This window comes from Ovis canadensis, chromosome 3 (genome assembly GCF_042477335.2).
Source record: "Ovis canadensis isolate MfBH-ARS-UI-01 breed Bighorn chromosome 3, ARS-UI_OviCan_v2, whole genome shotgun sequence".
In the NCBI taxonomy this organism is placed as follows: domain Eukaryota; kingdom Metazoa; phylum Chordata; class Mammalia; order Artiodactyla; family Bovidae; genus Ovis; species Ovis canadensis.
The window spans coordinates 73,326,124-73,345,590 of NC_091247.1; positions in this window are offsets into that span (position 1 = coordinate 73,326,124).

Genomic DNA, 19,467 nt, shown 5'->3' on the forward strand with positions numbered 1-19,467 from the left:
GTCAAACAAGAGATGGCAAAAGAAAACGTTGACATTCTAGGAATCAGTGAACTAAAATGGACTGGAATGGGTGAATTTAACTCAGATGACCATTATATCTACTGCTGCGGGCAGGAATCCCTCAGAAGAAATGGAGTAGCAATCATGGTCAACAAAAGAGTCCAGTCAACAAAATGCAGTACTTGGATGCAATCTCAAAAATGACAGAATGATCTCTGTTCGTCTCCAAGGCAAACCATTCATTATCACAGTAATCCAAGTCTATGCCCCAACCAATAATGCTGAAGAAGCTGAAGTTGAACGGTTTTACAAAGACCTACAAGACCTTTTAGAACTAACACCCAAAAAAGATGTCCTTTTCATTATAGAGGACTGGAATACAAAAGTAGGAAGTCAAGAAACACCTGGAATAACAGGCAAATTTTGTCTTGGAATGCAGAATGAAGCAGGGCAAAGACTAATAGAGTTTTGACAAGAAAATGCACTGGTCGTAGCAAACACCCTCTTCCAACAACACAAAAGAAGACTCTACAGATGGACATCACCAGATGGTCAACACTGAAATCAGATTAATTATATTCTTTGCAGCCAAAGATGGAAAAGCTCTATACAGTCAACAAAAACAAGGCCAGGAGGTGACTGTGGCTCAGACCATGAACTCCTTGTTACCAAATTCAGACTCAAATTGAAGAAAGTAGGGAAAACCACTAGAACATTCAGGTATGACCTAAATCAAATCCCTTATGATTTTACAGTGGAAGTGAGAAATAGATTTAAGGGGGTAGATCTGATAGATATAGTGCCTGATGAACTATGGAATGAGGTTCGTGACATTGTACAGGAGACAGGGATCAAGACCATCCCCATGGGAAACAAATGCCAAAAAGCAAAATGGCTGTCTGGGGAGGCCTTACAAATAACTGTGAAAAGAAGAGAGGCAAAAAGCAAAGAAAAGGAAATATATAAGCATCTGAATGCAGAGTTCCAGAGAATAGTAAGAAGAGATAAGAAAGCCTTCCTCAGTGATCAATACAAAGAAATAGAGGAAAATACCAGAATGGGAAAGACTAGAGATCTCTTCAGGAAAACTAGAGATACCAAGGGAACATTCCAATCAAAGATGTGCTCGATAAAGGACAGAAATGGTCTGGACCTAACAGAAGCAGAAGATATTAAGAAGAGGTGGCAAGAATACACAGAAGAACTGCACAAAAAAAAGATCTTCACAACCCAGACAATCACGATGGTGTGATCACTCATCTAGAGCCAGACATCCTGGAAAGTGAAGTCAAGTGGGCCTTGGAAAGCATAGGTACAAACAAAGCTAGCAGATGTGATGGAATTCCAGTTGAGCTGTTTCAAATTCTGAAAGATGATGCTGTGAAAGTGCTGCACTCAATATGCCAGCAAATTGGGAAAGCTCAGCAGTGGCCACAGGAGGGGAGAAGGTCAGTTTTCATTCCAATTGCAAAGAAAGGCAATGCCAAAGAATGCTCAAACTACCACACAATTGCACTCATCTCACATGCTAGTAAAGTAATGCTCAAAATTCTCCAAGCCAGGCTTCAGCGAAATGTGAACCGTGAACTTAAAAAATGTTTGCTGAAAACTCAACATTCAGAAAACGAAGGTCATGGCATCCGGTCCCATCACTTCATGGGAAATAGATGGGGAAACAGTGGCAACAGTGTCAGACTTTATTTTGGGGGGTCCAAAAACACTGCAGATGGTGATTGCAGCCATGAAATTAAAAGATGCTTACTCCTTGGAAGAAAAGTTATGACCAACTTAGACTGCATATTTAAAAGTAGAGATATTACTTCGCTGACTAAGGTCCATCTAGTCAAGGCTATTTCTGTTCCATTCTTTGATCTGTGTGTGGTCCTGGTGGTGTCTTGTGTTAGAGCTTTTCGCGTGGTAGCTATCCCACAGTCTGGAATGCTAGCCCAAGTTAGTTCACTCTGGTTACACTCAGGGCAGTCCGGCCGATTCTTAAAAAGCACTGCAGCCTGCACCTCCCTGCCCAGCCCCCACTTGCTAGTGGTGGATACAGGCATCTGTGCTGCTTCTCTGCTGGGGGAGTTACCTTTGGGCTCGTAATCTGTTGGTTTTAATTATTTATTTATTTTTCTTCCCTGTTATGTTGCCCTCTGTGCTTCCAAGGCTCGCCACAGACTCAGCAGTGAGAGTGTTTCCTGGTGTTTGGAAGTTTCTCTCTTGTTAAGACTCCCTTCCCAGGATGGGACTCCCTTCCCAGGATGGAGCTCCCTCCCTACCTCCTTTGTCTCTCTTTTCATCTTTTATATTTTTCCTACCTGTTTTTGAAGAAAAGGATCTGCTTTTCTGGGTGCCTGATGTCCTCTGCCAGCATCAGAAGTTGTTTTGTAGAATTTACTCAGCGTTGGAATGTTCTTGTGATGAATTTGTGGGGGAGAAAGTGGTCTCCCCATCCTATTCCCCCGCCATCTTCAATACATCTCCTCTAAATGTTGATTCTTATTTGTCACATGATCAGATATTACCTAAAAGTATTGATATATTAGCCACTAACATTTAATAAGTTTTTAATAATCGTGCAAATGTGGTTTACAAAATATCCTGGTTTGTGTTCTAGTGAGTCTCTCAAGACAGTTATTATGCATTTAATTTGCCACCTCAAATTTAGTACCAAGCATAGTGTATGATAGAATGTAAGAACTTTTTAAATTTTTTCAAAGTACAAAATAAATAATAATACAGATATTTCTTCAAACTTTAACCAGATTCTAAAAATCTGTTTTATTGTCCTTACTTTCCAGATATTCATTCACTGAACCAGCATTTGTTAAACACTAACTGTTTGTCCTACATTCTTCTAGTAGCTTAAAAATGATATAATAGTTCCTTACTCATTCATTTTACATTAATGGAACAGGAAAAGAAATAAACAAGTTAGCAAGTTAATTTGAGAAAATATCAGGTGGTAACAAACACTGTAAGGAAAATAAAATGAGTACTCTGTTAGGGAATGGTTATGTGTAGTAGCTTTCCTTCTTTATGGTTTTATGCAAAGAGTAAAATCCCAACTATTTTCCACTTAAATATTAGAAAATATATTACTTTTAATCAAGAGAAATAAAGCAGGCATTCTTCATGATGCTCCTTGAAGGCTAGCTGATGGTTTGGTAGACAATCAGGGAAGACAATAAGAGCACAAACTCTTTTGTCTTTTCAGGGAAATAAGTGTGAATCCAGTAACTGGCTATCAGCATACAGCTAACACAGAGACATCAAGGAAAGGTGCACACTCTGCTGATGAGGTGAGACATCAACATTTACTCCCTGAGTCAGATTTCCAATCTCTCTTTGTGGTTATTTCAGAGATTTTGCAGGTTAGGAAGGTTGCCACTCAAAGTGGTTTCCGGTCAATGACTCCAAGCATAGGTTATAATTGTCCCTCTAATTATTAGTGATTTAAGCTCCTGACTGAATACCAGGCCGAAGAGAAAATCTAGCATTGCCTGCCTCACTGAAACACTGATCATTGTTTTGTTGTAGTTATTGGGGATACCAAGGAACTGTGTGTATATAATGAGATAGTAATTAAGTGGTTATGGGTACACTGCAGTCAAACTTGCTGGTATTTGAATTCTAGTTATGAAATTCACTATCTGTATGATGTTGGATTAGCTACTTGTCTGCATCAGATTCCCTGGGAAACAGATTCTAAGACGGTTTTGAATACTGAGATGTATTGGCTGGTACTCGCAGGAACAATTTCTGTTAGCAGTGAGAGAAGTAGAATTAAGAGGTTGAACTGGGATGCAGCTGAAACAGAGACTCAACCCACAGATGTCAAGGAGGTTCTAGAGCTAGGAAGTGCGGGAGTGCATGCTAAGTGACTTCAGTCATGTCCGACTCTTTGTGACCCTGTGGACAGTAGCCTGGGAGGCTCTCTAGCAAATCTAAGAGCTACCCAGGTTTCTCTCCTGGTGGGGCAGTTGATGTCATCCACCTGGAGAGCAGGTGATTGTCTAAAACTTAATCTAACAAAAGATATTTTGGAGAACGAGTATTTCATTACTGACATTGTTTAGAATTGAGGGTGCCTGGTGATAATAAGAGCAAATTGACTTTTAGTAACTTTTTAAAAAATTTATTCTTTCTCTGCAGACAGTGCATCCATTTATTGCCTGCAGCTGGAGTGTACTATTTCTGCCACCCAACCCTGGAAATGCTATGTCATAACTCTTGAATTCTTTGGCAGTAGCTCAGCTAAATACCTTATTACCATTGTAGTATTGATAAAACTGAGGCACTGAGAAGTAAAGTAGCTTGCTTAGATTTCATAGGTAGTCAGTTATGGAACTATTATTTGAGTAAGGGTGACAGGTGACTTACATGTAGAGCCTGTGAGCTCAAGCTCTCAATCCTTGCAGAGGTATCAGGAAGGTTTAAAGCAACAACTACATATAAATTATCTGAAATTTTATAATAATACTTCTTATATATATTTGGTCTCAAGACCCCTTCACACTCTTAAAAATTATTGAGGACTTTTTCTTTCATGGATAAGTATTTATCAACATTAACTATGATTGAAATTGAAACAAAAAGTACAAATATTTACTTATCAATTCATTTAAAATAACACTTACAAAGTAATCACATGTTTTTATAAAGTACTGATACATTTTCCAACCAAAAGAAATCTTGTGGAAAGAGTAGCACTATTTTATATTATTGAACAATATCTTAATATCCACCTTAATGGAAAAATTAATTCTCATTTATGTTTCTGCACTCAATATCTTAAAATGTACTATTTTAGTTGAAGTAGGGGGAAAAAAACATATGCTTATGTGTGTGTGTGTATATACATATACACATACATATACATATATCCTTTCCACACATGTGTATACACACACACATACACACACATATATACACATACTATATATAATATTTATACATGGTCACATACACACATCTAAAATAATGACTTTCCCAAAATATTAGTTTGCATAATCTTTGTTATTACTATTACCAAAACGAGTTTGTGAATTTTGAGCTTATATCTTCGTTCTAAGACCAAAAATAAAATGAAGAAATCCTCGGACAAGCATTCAAAATAATTGTGTTCCAGGCACCTTCACCATATTTTTACCTATCTGCCCTTCAGTTCAGTTCAGTCACTCAGTCATGTCCGACACGTTGTGACCCAATGAATTGCAGCATGCCAGGCCTCCCTGTCCATCACCAACACCCAGAGTTCACTCAGACTCATGTCCATTGAGTCAGTGATGGCATCCAGCCATCTCATCCTCTGTCGTCCCCCTCTCCTCCTATCCCCAATCCCTCAGAACATCAGAAACTTTTCCAATGAGTCAACTCTTTGCATGAGGTGGCCAAAGTACTGGAGTTTCAGCTGGAGTTACAGCTTTAGCATCATTCCTTCCAAAGAACATACAGGACCAATCTCCTTTAGAAGGGACTGGTTGGATCTCCTTGCAGGCCAAGGGACTCTCAAGAGTCTTTTCCAACACCACAGTTCAAAAGCATCAATTCTTCGGTACTCAGCTTTCTTCACAGTCCAACTCTCACATGCATACATGACCACTGGAAAAACCATAGCCTTGACTAGATGGACCTTTGTTGGCAAAGTAATGTCTCTGCTTTTCAATATGCTATCTAGGTTGGTCATAACTTTCCTCCCAAGGAGTAAGCGTCTTTTAATTTCATGGTTGCAGTCACTATCTGCAGTGATTTTGGAGCCCAGAAAAATAAAGTCTGCCACTGTTTCCACTGTTTCCCCATCTATTTCCCATGAAGTGATGGGACCAGATGCCATCATCTTAGTTTTCTGAATGTTGTGCTTTAAGCTAACTTTTTCACTCTCCTCTTTCACTTTCATCAAGAGGCTTTTTAGCTCTTCTTCACTTTCTGCCATAAAAGCGGTGTCATCTGCATATCTGAGGTTACTGATATTTCCCCCTGTCAGTCTTGATTCCAGCTTGTGTTTCTTCCAGCCTAGTGTTTCTCATGATGTACTCTGCATATAAATTAAATAAGCAGGGTAACAATATACAGCCTTGACGTACTCCTTTTCCTATTTGGAACAACTGTGTTGTTCCATGTCCAGTTCTAGCATACAGATTTCTCAAGAGGCAGGTCAGGTGGTTTGATATTCCCATCTCTTTCAGAATTTTCCACAGTTTATTGTGATCCACACAATCAAAGGCTTTGGCATAGTCAATAAAGCAGAAATAGATGTTTTTCTGAAACTCTCTTGCTTTTTTGATGACCCAGCAGATGTTGCCAATTTGATCTCTTGTTCCTCTGCCTTTCCTAAAACCAGCTTGAACATCAGGAAGTTCACGTTCACTTATTGCTAAAGCCTGGCTTGGAGAATTTTGAGCATTACTCTACTAGCATGTGAGTGCAATTGTGCGGTAGTTTAAGCTTTCTATGGCATTGCCTTTCATTGGGACTGGAATGAAAACTGACCTTTTCCAATTTGCCCTTAGATAAGTGATTTCAATTCTCTCATTTCCTTGACTCATCTAAAAACCTGGGATATTAACTCTTGCCCCAGTGATCTTATGATCATTGTAAGCATTAAGCAGAAAATGAGTATAAAATATATTGTAAATTATTGCATGAATAAAGTTATTATTGTGACTACAGTGTACTCATTATATTTATTATTAGAAAATTCACCTTCTTAAAATATAGGCATCATTAATGATACCACCCTATTTACAATTCGTGAAAACAAGCAATGAAGGGCAAGCCTGAGCACTTACATAAACTTATACTCCTGACACCTCAGACAATAGATGGACAAAACTAAAGTTAGTATTTTCCCTTCCACATTTTTATCTCCGTTTTTATTCTTAGCTTAATTAACTCTCAACTCCTCATTTTTCCAGTAACTCAGCCTGAGTCTTAGCTTCAAATCCACCCTTCTACTCTTACCACCTATTCAATTGTTTGCCAAAGCTTAGGATCTGCAGTCTTATTGTTTAATATGTCCACCTTCATTACTTTGGAGGTAGAATCTTCAATTAAGTCCCCAACAACGTAGATCATTTAAATTGTCTCCTAGATGATCAATCTTCTTGCATTTGTGTTTCAGTTTCTCCAACCTGTGTTCACTTTGCCCAAGATTATAGTTCTAAACAAAAGCAAAATCATATTTCTAGTTTAGAAAAAAAATGAATGTTTTCCCACTGATAATAATATCTAAACTCCTTGCAGAAAAGTGATAATTCTATGTGAACCTGCTTCATCCTGTCATTCCCTAGAGAAGGAAATGTCCACTTGTCTGGACAGAGGAGCCTGATGAGCTGAAGTCCATGGGGTGGCCAGAGTCCCACATGACTTAGCGACTGAACAGCAACATAGTATCATTAAATGCTCTTCTCCCCATGCATCTTGATTCCTAGCACCGAGAGACACACAGCATTTTTAGACTATGCCAATCATTTTTTAACACCTTTATCACTTTGCTCATGTTTAAAATGTCCTTCACCCAGTTTCCTACCATTCTCCTAAAAAGATCTGATTGTCATTCTCATCCAAACTCAGTGCAAATGTGTAAATATTCATAATCTCTGCCTCTCCTTTGGGGTTTCACTTTATAGCGCAGTTGGTAAAGAATTTGCCTGCAATGCAGGAGACCTGAATTGGACTCCAGGGTTGGGAAGATCCCCTGGAGAAGGAACTGGCAACCCTCTCCAGTATTCTTGCCTGGAGAATCCCATGGACAAAGGAGCCTGGCAGGCCACAGTCAATGGGGTCTCAAGAGTCAGAAACAACATAGCAAATAAAGAGAGAGAGAGGCTCTCCAGGCAAAACTAATTGCTCCCTACTGTGCTATACCAGAGCAATTTGTTATTTAATGTACACATACTTATCAATAGTCTACTAGATATTAAATTATGTGTAGGATTTTAAATGATTTTATATGGAATTCATGCTCAACTAGCTCATTAAATGACATCATTTTGTTTTATCTCATGTTTTCAGTTTAGGTTGTAAGTAATGTGATGGAATAGATTGAGACTCAGTTATCTTTATTTTCTATGTAGTATCTAGCATAATACTTACACAATGTCTTGAACAAATGTGATTCCAAATAAATGTTGATTTTCCTTGAATTTATAAAGACTCACAGAGGTTTCAGAATTACACAAAGCTACCATGCCTTTTTGTGGTTTGCTTAGACAAGAAGAAACTTGTCTTAAATATCTATATACTTTCTGACAAGTCTTCCCAATATCTTCTTACTTACTACTTCTGCTTTCTTGAAAGACAATCCAGTATACAACTTTCTTTTCTGTACTTTTCTTCTATTTCCAAGGGAAAAAATTCTCTGAAATGTGATAATATTATTATAAAAATAAGATGTTTTTGCTTGAGTTCTATTGTTCTTGGTTTCACTCTATTGACAACTAAAATTTCTAACCTAAGAAATATGCATATAGCTATACATCAACTACCTGTGAATGATGACAAGATTTAATATTTATATATATATATGAATTTTGTGAAGGCATGGTTTTCACCATTAAGTATACTGTTTAAAGAATTTCAAATGACTTTAAAAAACTGATGAGTCAGTCAGAATTATATTAAGTTGTGACTTAAATGAATGTGTTTTGTTTTCAACATAATAAAAAGTTCAGAGAAAGAGAGTCAGGAACAGGCATGGTGGCTTCATGATGCCATCAATCAGCAGGCACTTTCTACTCCACCATTCAGCATATGTTTATCTCCCCCCACTCTTGACATGACTATTTTACCTCCAGGTATCATGTCTGTATTCCAGTGAGGAAAGTGGGGGAGGGCATAAGTTATAAGGCACATGCCAACTGAATCAGTCCCTCTTGAAAGACACCAAAAAATGCCAAATTATATATCTCATTAGCCAGATCTATATCTCTTGGCCATCTTTATCTAGAAGGGAGGTATATAAAATATTTTTTTTCTGGCAGCAGTAGTGATTTTTAGCTTAAGATTTTGTATGATAGAGGAGGCAAGCTTGATTTTAGTATGAGTTTTCTGAGACAAACCAAAGTATTGCTAAGTGGCTGAAGTAATAATCTTTCAAAAACTATACTTGTTCTGTTTTTAATGAAAATGACAGTATTAGCAAAAATCAGTTAATTAATAGGATTCATTCTTTCATTAGTCATAAAATCCTTTGGGTTTCCCAAAAGAAAGATGTGTATTTAAAAAATATAGGTAGCTATATATATGCACATTATATAATTAAGACAGATTGATCACACATCTCAAAATTTTTGATATCATCTCAGATACAGTAATTAAAATTTGAATTTATAGCTATATTTATTATGTTTTTCCTAAGTTTCTCTAATGTTTTTCTCAACATTTGGTTAAGAAAGTTTTATACTTTATCTGGAATATGAGCAATTGAAAGCCACATGTTTTCAACATCAATGACTATAACCAGAAGCTTTGGTTTATATCCTGATCTTAATGTCATTAGCAATCTACTAAAAGCAATTTAACATTATTAAAATCATAAATCATTCAGTATTTTATGGAAGTAATCTTAATTGCAGATTCAGTTATTATAAACCTCAGAAAAGTAGGGGAAAATTCACTCCAAGTCTCTAAGCATGAAGACTGTGAGGTATAATTTTTTTTTTTTTTTAGTAAATACTGAAATTTCAAGTGAAAAGCAATATAGTGCAGTGGAGAAAGAATACTCCTTTATACCAAGGAAAGATCAATTGATTGATAAGTTAGAAAACATTTATTGACTACCTATTATTTATTGAGTTGTTTATTAAATGGAATAAATAAAATAGATAAAAGTATTAACGATTTTGTTTGAAAGGCTAGTAAAGCAAACAAAGCATTAGGGAACACCATCATCTTTACATTCAAATGGTAAATTTAAATCACAGAATTTTCCAGGTGGAAAAACTTCTGAGATTAATCAGTCCGACACATTAGGACATTTAATGCTGACTCCTGTAGCAAATAACTGCAAACGCGGTGCCTGATAAAGCACAAATTTACACTACTCTTGTCAAGGACCAAGATTAGAGGTCAGGAGGTGGTGTTTGCTCTGTGAAGTTATACAAGAATCTGGGCTCCTTTGATCTAGATGTTTATTCATCTTGTAAGGCCACAGAGGCTTCTAGATGGTCAAATAATAAGTATAGAAGGGTTAGCCCTGTAAGGGGCATATATTACTCTACCTTCCATGACAATGTCAGGCCCTATCTAAGTATTTCCTCTGCCTGAAAATCTCCTGCATTCCTTCTTGGCCTGGTTAACTGAATCCATTTTTAAGATCTCAACTCAAGCCGCACTTACTGAGGCAATACTTCCCTGACAACTCTTAAGACAAATATCTCTGTTTTAGATATTCTTAGAAATGTATCTTCTTATTAGCACTGTCCCAGATATGATTTTGGACTATTTGGTTAAATAAATAGTTAAATGAAGTATTAACATTTATGTATCACTTAACTATATTAGTTAAATATTATTTAACTGATAATAGTTAAATAAAATAATGATTAAATAAAGTAAAATCCCTTACTGTATTCTAATATAATGTGGATGTAAATTATATCCATTTTTTTAACATGCTATCCCTCTGGTCTGACATCATACCTGATCTTGGGAAAGTGTTTAATAACCTGTTGAGAGGATGAATGAATAAAAGTTTGCATGAATGAATACATGAACAGATCCATGAAGTAAATGTCTTTGGGCACAGGTTTATCAAGTGGCGAAACAGAAGCCCAGTAATATTCACTTTCAGTGCATTAATTGCTTATTCTTTAATTGAGTTCTATTTATAGATTAAAGTTTATCTTCATGGTCTTATGAACTTTAGGTATGATAGGTCATTGAACCCATCTAGATTAATTTATAGATTTTGAAATAAAACTGTCTGACCCCATTGAATGGATAATTTATGTTTTAATATATATTATATTCATATATGCCTTCCCTGGTGGCTCAGAGGATAAAGCGTCTGCCTGCAATGCAGGAGACCCGGGTTCGATCCCTGGGTTGGGAAGATCTCCTGGAGAATGAAATGGCAACCCACTCCAGTATTCTTGCCTGGAGAATCCCATGGACAGAGGAGCCTGGCAGGCTACAGTCCATGAGGTTGCAAAGAGTCAGACACGACTGAGTTAAATTCGTTAAATTCATATTCATATTATTATATCATTAATATATTACTAATATTAATATTAATGTCCATAATATAGTATATAAATTATATAATAATAGATATATAATCACTGTTGTGTGTATATATACAACTGTATTGCACAAAATTTTTAAAGCTATATAAATGCATAGAAATGGTCTGGTACCTTAAGAATATGCTATTAAATTGGCACTGTAATTGTATTTGGTCTGGTCTTAGATGCAGATGATATTAGGCAATAACAGCAAGTAATTGCAGATACAGATTTAAAGGGAATGAAAAACTCAGTTCCTAGGGAAGATGGGGAGTCAAATGATAGCAATCCCAGAATCATTCTTGGGATTCAGACTAAGGTGGATATGCCTAGTTGAATGAGGATAGGGTTTTGAATGAGAGAACATAAATATCAGGAAAGGACTTTGGTATCCTAAAGTATACATTTATCACAAGAAAATAGTCCATCCCCAAATTGTGTCTCAGTCAGCACAGGGCACGGCATAGCAAAAATGCTGTGAAAAGATTGGTGAATGTTATTTTTGTTTTTAGCAGTTTTATTAAGGTATGATTGGCATACAGTAAACTCCTCATATTTAAAATATAAGTTGATAAGTTTTGACTTTGTATGTATCCATGAAACCATAATCAAACTAAAAAATAACATGAATATCAAACTCAAAAGTTTCTTTGAGCACTTTTGTTATTCCTTCCCTTCATTTCATAACTTCACCCTACACTGACAACAATCACTCATCTTCTTTCTGTCACCACACATTAGTTTGCATTTGTTACAATTTTATAAAAATAGAATCATATAGTATATAAATTATTTTCTCTTTTTCACAGGGTAGAGAAAGGATCTGGCTTGTTTGCTCACAGTAATTAATTTGAGATTCATACATCAATCAGTATTTTTTCCTTTTAATGATTGAATAGCATTTATAATACAGATACATCAAAATACATTTGTGTATTCACTTGTTGGTGTATAAGGTATTCCCCAGTGGCTCAGAGGGTAAAGCGGCTGCTTGCAGTGTGGGAGACCAGGGTTCAATCCCTGGATCAGGAAGACCCCCTGGAAAAGAGGCAACCCACTCCAGTAATCTTGCCTAGAAAATTCCATGGATGAAGGAGCCTGGTGGACTACAGTCCATGGGTCACAAAGTGTCGGACACGACTGAGCAAGAACTCTGTTAAGTCTCTTGGTGTATATATACATCAGTATGTTGAGGTCGATTTCATTTTGGGGCTAGGACATTTCTTTATAAGTCTTTGCTTCTAAGAGTAAAATGGTTGGACCATATGAAGACTTTAAATCTGGTAGTGTTTGTCCTCAAAATTTTTCCTTCATTTCCAGAATTCTTTTTGATAATTTAGATCTTTGAATGTTCACATGAATTTCAAACTCAGCTTGACATTTTTTACAAAGATGCATATGGCAATTTTAATTGTGATTTATATTGATTTCCTACAGCTACGGTAATAATTTCCCACTAATTTGGTGCCTTAAAGAGCTATTTATTCTCCTACGTGTCTGGAGAATAGATATTTGAAATCATATCATCAGGGCCATGCTTCTTCCAAAGACTCTAGGAAAGAATTCTTCCCTTCTTCTTAGCTTCCGGCAATCGTCAGCAATTCTTGGCATTCTTTGCCTTTAAGATACATTGCTCCAATATCTGCTTCAATCTTCACATGGTATTTTCCCTGTGTATATACCTGTCTCTGTGTCTAAATTTTGCTTTTCTTATGTAGAATTAGTTTTGTATTTTCCTTAAATGTTGATTAAGTTTACCAATGAAGAAACCTGGGTCTGGATTTTTCTCTGTGGGGAAGGTTTTTAACTACAAATTCAATATTTTAATAAAAACATGTTTGCTCAAGTTATTAATTTCTCATGAGTGAGCTTTAGTAATTGTAATGTTTTGAAGAATTAGTCTCTTTCATCTCTATCTTAAATTTATTCACTTAAAATTATCCATGATATTGCATAATTTCCCCCTCTTATATATATGGATGATTTAATGTCTCTCAATTTGGATGTTGGGGCTTCCCAGGTGGTGCTAGCCATGAGAGATGTGGGTTCGATCCCTGGGTGGGGAAGATCCCCTGCAGGAGGAAATGACAACCAACTCCAGTATTCTGTCCTGGAGAACTCCATGGACAGAGGAGCCTTGCAGGCTACAGTCCATGGGGTTGCAGAGTCAGACATGATTGAACAACTTAGCATGCAATTTGGATGTTAGTAATTTTTGTCTTTTTTTTTTTTTGCTTAATTTGACTGTTAATGAATTAATTTTGCTGATTTCCTTTAAAATGACAGCTTTTGTTATTAATATTAATTATTGTTTTCTATTTCCTATTCATTGATTTATCTTCTGAGTTTTATTACTCCTTTTCTTCTAACTCCTTTGAGTGTAGCTAACTCCTCTTTTCCTGGTATTAATATGGTAGTTGAATTCATTGCTTTAAGACCTTTCTTCTACAATATAAACTTTTCCTGTAAATATTGCTTTAGTGATAACTAACAGATTTTTATATGTTCTGGTTTCATTTTCACTCATTCAAAATCCATCTTAATTTCTATTTTGATTTCTTTCTTAAACCATACTTTATCTAAAAATGTGCTGTTTAATTTGCAAATATTTGAATTTTCCAGAAAGCTTTATATTATTACTTTATGATATAATTACATTGTGCTCAGAGAACATATTCTGTATGACCTGGCTTCTTGCATCTTTTTAGTTTATATAACACTTCTTTTATGATTTTTCCCATATTTTACAGAATATAGCCTACCTCAGTAAATGTTTTCAGAAATGAATATACTGTTTACTACTGTTCAGTGGCAGAATCTATGCATATCAATTAGGTCAAGTTGGTTGACATCTACTTTTTTCCTTGCATATTTGCTGCCTCTTTGTTTTTTAATTGTGAGAGAGATGTTGATATCTCCAACAATAAGTGTGTTTTTATCTATTTCTCCTTGCAATTATATCGGTTTCACTACATGTGCTAAATATCTTTAATATTTTTGTGCATAAACATTTAGGATTGTACATCCTTTTGATAAATTTCCCCCTTAATCATTACGAAATGATCTTTTTTGTTTCTGGTAATCATCTTTGATCTGAAATTTAATTTGTCATATTAATTTAGTCACTCCAACTTTCTTTTCATTCAGTGTTAGCATTGTACTTCCATTTTTTTTCTTTTAACTAATTTTTGTGTTTCTATTTAAAATATATTCATCAGGTAGCATATAGTTGGATGTTGCTTTCATCCTTCCTGATAATCTCTGCCTTTTAAATGGGGTGTTTAAATCATTTATGTTTAATGTGATTATTAATATGGTTAGATTACATATACCACCTGTTTTGATTCTAATCATTACATTTTTGTTTTCTCTTTCCTCTCTCTGCCTTATTTTCCTCAATGAGTATTTTTCATTATTTATTTCAGCTTTGTTTAGATATAATTGACATATAAAATTCTAAGATATTTAAAGTGTACATCATGGTGAGTAGATACACATACACCTTGTAAAAGGATCCCCTCTGTCTAGTTAATTAACACATCCATCACCTCACAACACATTTTGTTTTAGGGTGCAGCAGGGTGTGAGGACATCTAAAGTCTACTCAGAATATTTCAGTTATATAGTACAGTGTTATCAACTGTAGTCATCATGTGTTATATTAGATTTTCAGGCCTTATTGATGTTGGTGGAAGCTTGCAACCTTTTACCAATATCTCCTAATTTTTGTCTCCCTTGTTAACTTATTGCTGTATCTATGTGTTTCATTTTGTTGTGGATACTTTAGGGCTTATAGCATAGATCTGTAACTTGTGATAGTCTACATTCAAGTATTATTATATCACACATATTTTAAGAACTTAGAAACACTACTTTCATTTCAACCCTTTGGGACTTTGTACTGTTGTTATGATTTTTTTCTACATATGTTATGAACTGAAAACTACATTGTTAATGCTTTGCTTAAACAATCATGTATCTTTGAAATATATTAAGTACTAAGGAAAAGGGCATGTATTTACTAATTTTCAGTGTTCTTCATATTTTTGTGTATATTCATATTTTCTTCATGTTAAAAGAAATTCTTTTAACATACTTTTAAAATTTTATGTACTGATGATGACTTTTTCAGCTCTCAGTCTCTGAAACTGTCTGATAATCATATATGAAAAAATAATTATATCCAATCATCTTTAAAATTGGAGCTTTTAGAAAATTTAGGATATAATATGGGCTGGTACCACTTCTGCAGAGATGCTGGAGTATTAAAAAAAAAAAAAAAAAAGACTTCCAATCTGAAAGCATGCCAAATCTTTATGATGAAACTCATGATTTTTACCAAAGTGAAATTCTAATAACATCATGACACAACAATTTGGGATCAGAATTTCTGGAAAGTAATTCTTTACAGCTTTGAGACTTATTTTTAAGAGTTTAACTCCGTCATGCTAACTCCAGGAAAGAGACTATATCTACTAATATGCCACATAAGTATCATAGAATTCATATTTCTTAGGACTAAGCAGCTCTATGTTTTCAGTCACGAATCATATAATAAATAAACTAAATACTCTGATTGGCAGAAAGCACATAGAAAAAGAATAAGTAAATATTCACCAAATCTCAAAGCAATTGTGTAAATTCTTTTAAAGAAAGAAGATCTTGAAGAAATGAAATCATCAGTCTGTTCAGTTGCTCGGTCCTGTCCAACTCTTTGCGACCCCATGGACTGCAGCACTCCAGGCTTCCCTGTCCATCACCAACTCCCAGAGACTACTCAAATTCAGGTCCATTGAATCGGTGATGCCATCCAGCCATCTCATTCATTGTCATCACCTCCTCATCCTGCCTTCAATGTTTCTCAGCATCAGCATCTTTCCCAATGAGTCAGTTCTTCACATCAGGTAGCCAAAGGCTCGGAGCTTCTGCTTCAGCACCAGTCTTTCCAATGAACATTCAGGACCAATATCCTTTAGGATTGGATTGTTGGATCTCCTTGCAGTCCAAGGGACTTTCAAGAGTCTTCTCCAACACCACAGTTCAAAAGCATCAATTCTTCTGTGCTCAGCTTTCTTTAAGGTCCAACTCTCACATCCATACATGAGTACTGGGAAAATCATAGCTTTGACTAGATGGATGTAGGTGCCTAATATTGTCAACCCTGGAGATCTAAGAGAAAAACAGACCTTCACAGAGATGTGGGATGCAGAATCTCCTCCTCTTTTTGGATAAATGAGTATAAATGCCATTAACAACTTGATTTGATTGAATATCATGACAAGACATATGCTTGCCATTTTAGTTCCCAAAACTATTTTAGAATTCTGATCCTATTTCCATGAGTGCCATTTATGTTTGTCTCTAGAGAAACCTGTATGCAGGTCAGGAAGCAACAGTTAGAATTGGACATAGAACAGTAGACTGGTTCCAAATAGGAAAAGGAGTAGGTCAAGGCTGTATATTGTCACCCTGCTTATTTAATTTATATGCAGAGTACATCATGAGAAACACTGGGCTGGAAGAAGCACAAGCTGGAATCAAGATTGCTGGGAGAAATATCAATAACCTCAGATATGTAGATGACTGGAAAAGGTCAGTTTTCATTCCAATCCCAAAGAAAGGCAATGCCAAAGAATACTCAAACTACCGCACAATTGCACTCATCTCACATGCTAGTAAAGTAATGCTCAAAATTCTCCAAGCCAGGCTTCAGCAATACATGAACCGTGAACTTCCTGATGTTCAAGTTGGTTTTAGAAAAAGCAAAGGAACCAGAGATCAAATTGCTGACATCCACTGGATCATGGAAAAAGCAAGAGAGTTCCAGAAAGACATCTATTTCTGCTTTATTGACCATACCAAAGCCTTTGACTGTGTGGATCACAATATACTGTGGAAAATTCTGAAAGAGATGGGAATATCAAACCACCTAACCTGCCTTTTGAGAAATCTGTATGCAAGTCAGGAAGCAACAATTAGAACTGGACATGGATCAACAGACTGGTTCCAAATAGGAAAAGGAGTACATCAAGGCTGTATATTGTCACCCTGCTTATTTAACTTATATGCAGAGTACATCATGAGAAACACTGGGTTGGAAGAAACACAAGCTGGAATCAAGATTCCCAGGAAAAACATCAATTGCCTCAGATATGCAGATGACACCACCCTTATGGCAGAAAGTGAAGAGAAACTAAAAAGCCTCCTGATGAAAGTAAAACCGGAAAGTGAAAAAGTTGGCTTAAAGCTCAACATTCAGAAAACGAAGATCATGGCATCTGGTCCCACCACTCCATGGGAAATAGATGGAGAAACAGTGGAAACAGTGTCAGACTTTATTTTGGGGGGCTCCAAAACCACTGCAGATGATGATTGCAGCCATGAAATTAAAAGAAGCTTACTCCTTGGAAGAAAAGTTATGAGCAACCTAGATAGCATATTCAAAAGCAGAGACATTACTTTGTCAACTAAGGTCCATCTAGTCAAGGCTATGGTTTTTCCAGTAGTCATGTATGGATGTGAGAGTTGGACTGTGAAGAGGGATGAGCGCCAAAGTATTGATGCTTTTGAACTGTGGTGTTGGAGAAGACTCTTGAGAGTCCCTTGGCCTGCAAGGAGATCCAACCAGTCCATTCTGAAGGAGATCAACCCTGGGATTTCTTTGGAAGGAATGATGCTAAAGCTGAAACTCCAGTACTTTGGCCACCTCATGCGAAGAGTTGACTCATTGGAGAAGACTTCTTTGATGCTGGGAGGGATTGGGGCAGGAAGAGAAGGGGACGACAGAGGATGAGATGGCTGGATGGTATCACTGACTCGACGGACGCGAGTCTGAGTGAACTCCAGGAGTTGGTGATGGACAGGGAGGCCTGGCGTGCTTCGATTCATGGGGTTGCAAAGAATCGGACACAACTGAGTGACTAAACTGAACTGAACTGATGCAGATGACACCACCCTTATAGCAGAAAGTGAAGATGAACTAAAAAGCCTCTTGATGAAAGTGAAAGAGGAGAGTGAAAAAGTTGGATTAAAGCTCAACATTCAGAAAACTAAGATCATGGCATCTGGTCCCATCACTTCATGGGAAATAGATGGGGAAACAGTGTCAGACTTTATTTTTTTTTTTGGTTCCCAAATCACTGCAGATGGTGACTGCATCCATTAAATTAAAAGACACTTACTCCTTGGAAATTGTGACCAACCTAGACAGCATATTCAAAAGCAGAGACATTACTTTGCCAACGAAGGTCCATCTAGTCAAGGCTATGGTTTTTCCAGTGGTCATGTATGGATGTGAGAGTTGGAATATAAAGAAAGCTGAGCACCGAAGAACTGATCTTTTGAACTGTGGTGTTGGAGAAGACTCTTGAGAGTCCCTTGGACTGCAAGGAGATCCAAACATTCCATCCTAAAGGAGATCAGTTCTGGGTGTTCATTGATAGGACTGATGTTGAAGCTGAAATTCCAATACTTTGGCCACCTGATGGGAAGAGCTGACTCATTTGAAAAGACCCTGATGCTTGGAAAGATTGAGGGCAGGAGGAGAAGGGAACGACAGAGGATGAGATGGTTGGATGGCATCACTGACTCAATGGACAGGAGTTTGAGTGGACTCCAGGAGTTGGTGATGAACAGGGAGGCCTGGTGTGCTGTGGTTCATGGGGTTGCAGAGTCAAACACTACTGAGTGACTGAACTGAACTGAGAGAAAGCTGTGAAGGTAAAGAAGTACCTTCCCTTTTACTTGACAGATCTTTTTGCCTTCTTTCTCTTGTCCATCTTCATCTTTGAAGTGGTTAGGAGTCCCTAATAAGTGGCACAGAGACTTCCTTTGTTAATTACACTGTTCCAGACTTATTTCTTTTTTATATTTTTTTTACAGTAACATCTTTCTAAACTTCAATCCATGAGGTCATTTACCCATGATTTTTCTCTTAGTTAATATTGTGCTAATTCGTATGTGTGTACAAATTAGTGATATCCGTATGTTTTTACTTGCATTTTAAAATGAATTTTCTGATTACAATGTGTTATATTAAGAAGAAAATGTAACAAGATTTCTCAGGTTTCCTGTACAAAATACATTGAGGCAAACAGCCCTCAAACCATGTCATATATTTTTATTCCACCACAAAATTATTTTTGAAATCTTGTTGGAACCTATGGCATAACTGAGTTAAGTTTTTTGTTTCCATCCTACTAAATGTATCATTTGTAGTTAATTAATGAATGACATTTATTAT